Source organism: Silene latifolia, chromosome 6 (assembly GCF_048544455.1).
Source record: "Silene latifolia isolate original U9 population chromosome 6, ASM4854445v1, whole genome shotgun sequence".
Classification (NCBI taxonomy): Eukaryota; Viridiplantae; Streptophyta; class Magnoliopsida; order Caryophyllales; family Caryophyllaceae; genus Silene; species Silene latifolia.
The window spans coordinates 5,844,583-5,853,510 of NC_133531.1; the positions used below are offsets into that span (position 1 = coordinate 5,844,583).

The 8,928-nt window shown below is 32.9% G+C and overlaps 1 long non-coding RNA gene across 1 annotated transcript; it reads right to left on the reverse strand.

Moving 5' to 3' along the window:
• Positions 1 to 2,397: 2,397 nt before the first annotated feature.
• Positions 2,398 to 6,878, reverse strand: LOC141586154 (uncharacterized). The gene is made up of 3 exons (XR_012519472.1): positions 6,758 to 6,878; positions 5,848 to 6,572; positions 2,398 to 2,761 (listed from the first exon to the last, which is right to left on the reverse strand). It is a non-coding gene; the product is annotated as an uncharacterized LOC141586154 (long non-coding RNA).
• Positions 6,879 to 8,928: the final 2,050 nt, after the last annotated feature.

An 8,928-nucleotide genomic window follows, 5' to 3' on the forward strand; every position in this document is an offset into this window, starting at 1 on the left:
GGTTGTGGTGGCTGACCAAGGGTAAGTTAGTGGCGGTGGTGGGAGCTTTGTGGCGGAGGGGAGACATTGGAATAGCGTAGTGGTGTTGGTATGTTGATGGATGAGTGGGTGGGAGGGGTATAATGTGAGCAAGGGTAAGCTAGTAATTTTGTCACAAAAAACTTGCCTATTACGGAAATGTATGGAAATGAATGGTAATACCCAAAAAAGAAAATATATGGAAATGGAAGAAATGGAGGAAGTATTTACCAGGGTCCTTCAAAAAAAAATATTTACTAGGGAGAAATCAATAGCCGATAATAATCGGAAAAGAAAAACTTAATTTTTTTCAAAAAGTAATGTCATTTATTATTATGTAATCTTGGGAGTACTTTATAGTTATCAAGATTAAATCAATAATTAATTCATCAAAATAACAATAGTTTTTCTTTGTACATGCAGGTTTCGTGCTCGTCCTGCTGCTGCTTGAGAGAGTTTGCTTGAGAGAGTTGGATTGAGACTTGTTGATGATTCAGACGATGTTTTTTATGTTTTCTTGAGATTGTTTTTTGAGATTTTTTTAGTATACCGTTTTGTATATTTGGCGTATCTTTGAACATTTTATTGTGGTTTTATGAGACCTAAATTGTGTGTTTGGGAGACATCACTAGTAAATGATGTCTTATAGGAGATATCATTTTTCCCTCCAACCCAACCCAACCTTTGTTGGAGGGGAAATAATTATGACTTGAGGGATCTCATTTCCCTCTTCTTCAAATCCCTCCCATCTCTATTTTACTAACCAAAAACAAATGATTTCTCATCCTACATATCCCTCCCTCCTAGTCCCCTAATACAAACACTCTTATGGCTTGTTTGGATAAAGAGATCTAGAGGAAAAGGAAGGGGAAGAAGAGTAAAGAAATTTAAATCCCTTGTTTGGATAGCATAAAGGTGAAGGGATACATTTTCACTCCTATAAGAGAAATCAAAGTTTCTCCACCATAGAAAAGATTTGGAGGAAAAAGTATCCAAACAATAATATCCAATTCTTTCTCCTTTTCTTTTCCCTCCTTCCCCTCCTATTCCTTTCCCTCCTGCTTTGGTATTGAAGCAAGGCTTAACGACTAAAAAAAGGTTTTAAACTACAATTGACAATATTGTCTTAACAACGCCTTATAGCAAAAGACAAAATGCGAGAAATAAACAAAACAAGTTGAAATCAAATGAATTTGATCATCACCTCCTAGTCTCAAATAAAAAGTACCCGAAGTCTATAATAATGAATGATGCAAACACTATCAATAAGTTTGTAAATTCATTCAATCCAGTTGGAGACTCTTATAAGTAGGGATGCCCTACCCAAACCCTTTGGGTCTCACCCTAACAGGTTGGATACGGGTCTTCTTATTTTAGAACTTTGTGGGTATAGGTCCGGTATTAGTCCAGTATGGGTCTATGTATAAAAAATCAAGTAGAGATCGGATACAAGACTCATACCCATAACCTTGGACCCTTATATAGAATTAGGATCACATGAGTCTACCCCATATTTTTGAGTCCGTAAGTCCATGATACAATATTACACGTTATATTAAACAATATCACAGCTTACACTCCACAAAAAAAAAAATTTCGTGATATTGTTTTGTAAAATAATATCACACGTTAGGCTACACAATATCACATATCACAGCTGAAAAAAAAAAGTTTTTTAAAAAAAAAATTCAAAAAAAAAATCATAATATTGTTTTGTAATACAATATCACACGTTATACTAAACAATATCACACCTTACACACACAAAAAAAGTTTTCGAAAAAAAAAATTCAAAATTTTTTCTTTTTAAAAAAAAATCGAAAAAGAAAAAATCGTGATATTGTTTTATGGACTTATGGACTCAAATATTTAGGTGGACTCGCGGGATCCCCCTTCTCTCTATCTCTCTCTCTATATATATAGTCTTCTCAATAAATCATCTTTCCCTCACTCCAGATCCAACATCCTAATATCATTGTTGGTTGACGTTGACATTCCTAATCAGCGTCATGAGTGGTTGTTTTTAAGTTACGTGAATGGTGTTTTGATATATTGTGAATGTAAATATGAACGAGTTTGTTATTTGTCTTCAAGGTTACACTTTTAATAGGCTTCATGATATATTAAAACTAAATTTAACAGTTTTGAGTTAAAAATTATACGTAAATTAAGCAAGATTAGACCCATAGGTAAGTCCAAACCTAGACATGCCGATTAGGGTGGGCTATGGGTCTACGAATTATAGACACTGATGGGTCGGGTACAGGTATATCATGAAAAAACAAGTACTCGTACGGATCTTATAGAAACCTATCCGTCGTCATCCCTACTTACAAGATCCAATACATAAGGAATTAGCAAAGCGGAAACGCACCATAGTAAAAGGATAATATAAAATGTGAATTGCATTAATAATTCACAAATTCTCATTTGTGACGGCCGATATCCGTTACAAGCTTGTGACAGGTCAAGTAAAACCCACATGCCTTGATAAAACAAATCATTTGTGTTTTTCTATGCACTTTAATTGCATGTGAGTAATACTTGACCCGTCACAAGGAATACTTATTGTTAATAATAATTATAGCTAACAAAGAAAGGCATGTCAAGTTCAACATTGATTAATTAAAAAATGCATTAAAAAGGAGAAGATAATATTACTGAAGCTAATTGCAGAGCCAAAACTCAACGGCACCACAACTAAGTCTTCCAAACGCAACGGCACCACATCGATCAAATTCATCTGAAAAAAAAAGGGGGTCAAATTTAAATTAGTATTCCAAACTCCTACAAGAAAAATAAAAAACTTGTAGAAGACAAGAGAAGATGAAGATCAATCTAGCATATCCTTCCACGGTCTTAGGCGCTTAAAAACGATAGTCATCTTTAGGATTTCGGGTATTTATTTTTATACTTGAAGTAAGATTCAAGCATAGTGTTAAAAATAACAATAACAAACATAAGTGCCATTAAGAGGCGTTTACAAGGAATGGAATGAAGGAATGCAGACCAATATACCACTATACTAAGGACTTGTTTGGGATGAGAGTAATTGTTACGGGAGTAATAGAGGCTAAAACAAAAGAAATGGAAAAAAATTGGTGGTTAATGGTAGTTGTAAGGGATGGAAAGAAAAGGTGGGAGACTATTTCCTCCATTAAGAGCGTAATAGTTACCCTTTACCACTCCCCTCCCCTAAGTAATGTATTACCTCCATAAGGAGATGATAATTCCTCCTTCCTCCCCTATTTTCACCCTCCACAACCATCACTAGCCACCAATCACATTCCATCTATATCCTCTTATTTTAGCCTTTATTAATCCCATAATAATTATCCCCCATTCAAAGCGAGCCCTAAAGAATGGATTCTAAGTCCCATACTTGTTTTACATTGTTTGGTTGAACTTGGAATGTAATGAAATACTCCCTCCTATTCTAAATAACTCTTCCTATTTCTTTTTTCGTATATTCACAATACTCTCCTTATTTCCTTATTTGGCAATTTTTTATACTTATTTTAATCATCTCACACCACAACAATACCCCACAATACTCATACTTTATCTTATTTTAATCACCTTACCTACAACAATACTTAGGGGCCCTTTGGTATTGGAAAGGGAAAGAGAATGAAATCAAGAAAGAGAAATAAGGGGTAAGGTAATTAAGGTATATAATTACCTTAAATTAAACTTGTTGTTTGATTATGATTCCGTAAAGGAATGGTTTATCCCCTTATTCCCTTTGTAGTTGTTTGGTCCTTAAAACAATGAATCAATCTAATATTACGTCTTCTAAACAGTAAGAACTCTAAATCAGAAAAATTGAACAATAAGAACCCTATATCAGAAAAATTGAACAATAAGAACCCTAAATAAGAATAATTGAACAATAAAAATCCTAAATTAAACATGAATAATCTATACTTTACAAAAGCAAAGATTAAAAATAAAAAACGAAATATAAAAGGATGAATTTTGTAGAGAGGAAAATAGGACAAACATTCAAGAGAGAAGGGTGAAGAGGCGGCAGTGAGGGCGGCGACCGGCGGTGAGGGCAACGGCAGGCAGGTTGAGCAGCAGCAGCGTATTTTTTTTGTGAAAGGTTACGTTGTTTTGTTTTTTTAGTGAAGGGAGAAAAAAAGATGGGTAAGGAAGGGAATGAAAATCTAAACCTTGAGGGGTGAGTGGTATCGGTTTAGAATTATTAGGAAGTTTGTAAATAGGATAGATGGGTAAAGGGTATCATTAATTTGCTTAACCAAACAATAACAAAGGGAATCATCCGTCCCTATTCTCTTACCCTTTCCTAATTACCCCCAACCAAACGCCCTCTTATTTTAATCACCTTACCCCGCAGCAATACTTATTTTAATCACACAATACCTTCTCTTTCTCCAATCTTCTACCCCACACAACTACTTTACCATATAATACTCCCTTCCTTAATTCGTGTGCCCCCTTAAATAGGGAGGGTTATTTAGAATAAGAGAGAGTATAAAATATTATCATATGGAATAAAGTTTGAATCTTGGGATAAGGGATGGGTCTATGATTGAAGACGTAGAAATGTAGAATGGACTAACCAAACATTGAAATCGATGAATCCATCCCAAAACCTCAGCCAAACACTCCATAAATTGAATTTGAACTAAAACAATGGCAGAACTAGTTAAAATTGAATTTGAGCTAAAAAATTATGTAAAAAATTTCAATGTCAAGTGCGAAAGTTATGAATTCATTTTGGGACCTTTTGTACTAAAAAAAATCTATTTGCTTGCACGCAACTAAAAAAAATAAGACCAAATTTCATCGAAAATGATTTTTTTTTAAATTTTAAATAAGTCACCAATTATTTGTTCAACAAATTCTCGTTATAGATGGATACTATCCGTCTATAATGAAAGACGGGTCAAATACAATACCACTTCCCTAATAGGACAAACAACAAGTAAGGTGATGGGAGTAAAAAATGTCACCACTTCCATTATATTTAACCCGTCTATAGCAGTAGACGGGATATACCCGTCTATAGCAAGACTAATTGCTATCAAAGCGTCTTGTTTTTTACAAACATTATCCGTCACAAGCTTGTGACGGATAGTGCCACTTTCCTCTCACAATAAGGCAAGTGGGAGGCGAGTGGGGGAAAATGGAACACTCCATAGATAGTGCCACTTGCATATTGTGAGAGAGGCGCTATCCGTCTTCAGCTTGTGACGGATAATGCCCGTCTTCAATGAAAATTTGTGAATTGTTATTTGTTTTACATCTATAGATCTCAAATCTTAACAAATTATTTTCAATTATTAATATTGCAAACCATTGTATGTAAATAAAAAACAAAATTTGCAACTACCCTCGGTCAGATCCGGCGTTAATCATGAGACCTTTTGTGCTCCGTACTAAAAAAAACTATTTGCTTGCCTAACTTAAAAAAATAAAGACCAAATTTCATCAATGAATTTTTTTTCTCATTTTTAGAGGGGAACTCCCCCATCATTTGTAGATCTCAAAATCTTAACAAATTATTAAAAAAAAAAAAAAAAAAAAATTTGCAATTGCACTGGGTCAGATCCGGCCTTGAATCTAAGAAATTTGAACAATCATATATGGAATCAAGAGCTATACATCCACCGTAACCTCTATCTAGACTATAATTATTTTTGCTAGCATGAAAAAATCAAGCACATAAATGATGATTATGATGAAAGTGACCGAAAAAAAAATAACTAAAACTTTACAACATTTTCCTAAAAGATGTGTCTATCGATCGCCTATTTAGCCAAAATTTCATGTCCGTCAACCGGAAAATTCCACAAAACTTACCTTGCTATCCAGGAGACGATAACGAGACTAATAAATGCATGATCTACCGCAACCACAAAACAGAAAACGTTGACTTCCATCCGGCGGAAGATCTCAGTCGTACATATTTCGAACATTCCAGCCAGCGGAGGATCTTAGTCGAACACTCGATTCCCTTGGCTCATCCGACCCCCTTTATTCCCTGGCTCCAAGATCTGCCGAATAAAAAACGCAACGGAGCGGAGCCTCTGATTAGATATGACCGTCTTAAGGGAGACTAATTGGATTATAAACCGCGCCACCTGCGCCTCCGACAGTCGGCTGTTTCAAGCCTTCAAGAGCCATGCGGCGTAAATTAGGTTTTATAATTTTATTTGATGATAAGACTATGTGGGGAAGAGAGAGAAAAAGGGGTGATTGAGATTTGTTTGGTTTTTAACTGCAACTCTTGTGTTTCTTTTTTTTTTTTTTTTTTTTCATGGGCTAATACACAAATTATTTAATAAGACTATTTTTTATCATAAAACAAGTCCATTAATTAAAATCTCAAGCCGCTCAACCATATCGTAAAATAAGCCCAATTAAAATAAATCTCACACCAAGTTACTTACTACAGTTACTAGTCTCTCCTGTCTACCTCTCTCCTTAGGTACGCCATAGGTCCGACCAAGCTATCGGCTTCGCCGTCTTTGCCGACAAACCTATCATCTTTCCCGCCCACGAACGTCGATATTTTCATAACAAATCTGCAAATTTTCAATCTAAAACCTTGAGTATTCAATTTGGGACCATTAACAAAAGTTGGATGTACAGTAATAAATTTCATTGAAATCTGAAAATTCCAATATCAAATTCAAATACGGCTTGTTGGGGTCATGTGGTTGATTTTCTTCTCGTTGTCTTATTGGTTGGTGCAAGCAGAGAAGATAACCTGTGGGTCGTAACCGCGGCGGATTCGGTGGTGGGGACGAAAACTGCGATGGTGGTCGGTCGGTCGGCCGAGGTAGTTGTTCATGGCGTGTTTGCATCTGGAGTCTGGACTAAACGCTTCCATTTTTTTTCCTTTGTTTTGGTTTTAACTCTGTACTTTGGTACTTTCTCCTATTTGGTCGGTCTCAGAGCATCCACGACAATTTGTTTTTTTTTGTTGCCTTGAACCTATCGACCTCATCTTATCATAAAATAAAGGGATATTCTAGATAGTATCTCTTAATTTTTCGATTTTTCTACGTAGTCTGGCTTTATTATACACACTAGATTTTTGTTAAAGTGCGTTGAAATTATAATATTGGTTCACCTCTTAATATTAACTAAAAAGGTAAGATATTGTGGATGACATGAACAGAAATTTGAAATTATTGTTGGAGTCAAATTTAATTTATCAACCTCTTTATTTTAAAAAAAAATATTTAAATTTTTATTTTTATTTTATAATTTTTAATTTAAATAATTATCTTATCAAAACTAATTTAATCCAGATAATTAATAATTGCATTAGCAATAATTATCCTCTTTATATATAGATAGAGTCCACATTGTACCTAAAATACATATTAAATCCAATTTTATTTAGCCTTGAATTTCATGCGTTTTTTTTTTTGCCTATATTGTCTTGATTTATCAATTGGACAATAGTGTTATTATTGTATATTTTGGTTTAATTATAATTATTAACATGCCATAAAAAATGAATCATATTTTAATTTAAAGATACCAACTATATTATTATCAACATAATTTGTGAAAATATACCCCTGTATCAAGAAATCACTTTATAGACATCAGAAATATTTAATTTTAAACAGAGGAAATAAAATAACGTGCAGGTCTTAAAAATAAAAGTATTCAAAAGATGTTATATCTTATCATTATTGTTTTTATTAAAAAGGTTGTTGCACGGATTCTAAAATAATGTATATATTAGTAAATATCTTTATATTGTTATATTATCCTAGTATATAGCATGTGTATATTTTCATATATGGTTACCTTGTATTTAGCCTAGTTATTAGCCTAGAAGAGTGAGATTTAGTTGGTCTCTTGTAACTATATATATTTGATGAATATCATAACCCTAGTCAGGGATTCAGTCACTTTCAGTATAATAACATTGTGCTCCCTAAATGATTACTCCCTCCAAATTAAAATGGTTGCCCCATTTCCATATTATATGAGTCTTGTATTTTAATGAATGGGGTTTTTCTAACATGTGCCCTTAGGGTACATGATAATAAGCTAAGTATGGAAAGATTTAGAACATATAATATCCTTTTATTTGAAAAAAAAAAAATTAGTTTATATGTATAATAATATTTGACTTAGTAAAATATTTATTTAAATAAATTTTTAAAACTAAGTAAAATTCCAATCCTTTCCACCTAAATACTTATCAATTATCAATATTTTATCTTTCTAGATTAATATCTAAAGATTAAGTTATCTTTTTAATTAGAGTAATATTTACATATTATTTAAATTTTATTCATTTTTAATGAGATCATGTAGTTAATTTTGTCATAAACTTTACCTCAACCACCAGAATATATATTATCCTAAAAAAAATATATATGTATATGTTAAATGTGTCGTCAATGTCTTATCACAAAACAAAACCAACTCTTGGATCCGAAAAGAAATAAAACGAATACAAACAATCAAATACGAATAAGGAAAAAAAGAAAAGAAAAAAGTGTTCAACTTTCAGTATGTAAGTATAAGACGGAGTATCCGTCTCTTAAATCTTAAACGGTTTAAATACTATTATATGATGGTAATAAAGACAAAATTTTTATTATTTGACGCGTCTTTAGTTTAAGACGGATAGTGGTCGTTTTAATTTGTAACTAAATATGACTTTCAACTTTTTAAAACGTATATTAGCGTACGATATTGCAATTGTTTGTGGTGTTTGTAACCGATGTAATAATTTTATTATCTTAATCAAATATAATTTGTTTTGATTAAATAAAATATGGCTAACAACAACTTAGACGCATGAAGTGAGAATATAACCAAATTAAATGAAGGTAGGAAGTTCAGATGGGATAATAAGATTAAAATAATACTTGAAAAGTAAAAAGAAAGCCAAAAAGACGATCTACA